Here is a 321-nt window from a genome sequence, read left to right on the forward strand (position 1 = left end):
GCTCGCGGCCGCGGGGAGGGGAGGGTCTGGGGCCCGGGTGCCACCCCCGCCAACGGTCCCCCAGTGTTCGAGCCCCGCGGCCGGCGGTTGCCCGCCTCCCGCCATGATCCGCGCGGGCCTGGCCCTGCGCCGCCATTTCGCGGCTCCGCCCGCCCGCCCTCCGCTGTGTTCCGGGAGTAGCCGAGGGGGCGTCGCGGCCAAGAAGTTCCCCCCCCAGCCCGAGCTGGCTTGCAAATCTTTATTAAAAACAACCGGGGGCCAAGCTGGCGCGGTGCGGGGAGCGCGGAGCATCGCGTGTATGTACGACACACGCAGGTGGGG

Source organism: Gavialis gangeticus, unplaced genomic scaffold (genome assembly GCF_001723915.1).
Source record: "Gavialis gangeticus isolate Ggan-Ray unplaced genomic scaffold, GavGan_comp1, whole genome shotgun sequence".
Classification (NCBI taxonomy): Eukaryota; Metazoa; Chordata; order Crocodylia; family Gavialidae; genus Gavialis; species Gavialis gangeticus.